Source organism: Theobroma umbraticum, unplaced genomic scaffold (assembly GCF_002168275.2).
Source record: "Theobroma umbraticum cultivar Fairchild unplaced genomic scaffold, ASM216827v3 scaffold_67.0, whole genome shotgun sequence".
NCBI lineage: Eukaryota > Viridiplantae > Streptophyta > Magnoliopsida > Malvales > Malvaceae > Theobroma > Theobroma umbraticum.
The window spans coordinates 7,519,959-7,520,335 of record NW_018397262.1 but is presented as its reverse complement, the minus strand read 5'-3'; positions in this window follow the sequence as shown (position 1 = coordinate 7,520,335).

The window sequence follows — 377 nt, the reverse complement described above, 5'->3', positions numbered from 1 at the left end:
GTGCTGGTGAGCTCAACCTTTGATTCTCTCTCAGCTGGATTCTGTCTATTGGCATACCAAACTATAGTTCTGTCGGGTATCTTGGCATACCAGATAGCAAGAAGGAACTGATCTTTTTCATCCGGAAGGGAATGAAAACCAAAGGCAAAATCACCGGATGGTGATTGCCATGTAATGTTTTTATCATTCGCAGATAAAAAATCACCTAAACTTACATTGCCTTGAGCCTGAACTGTTGCAAAAATCCAAAGGATGCCTAAAAGGATAACCAGGAAAGGATGACAATGAGAAATTGGGGAGACCATTGAATCTCTCCCAGTAGCAGTTCAAGTGTGACAAAAATGAAAATTTTGGCTTAACCTTGAGGTAACAGACTG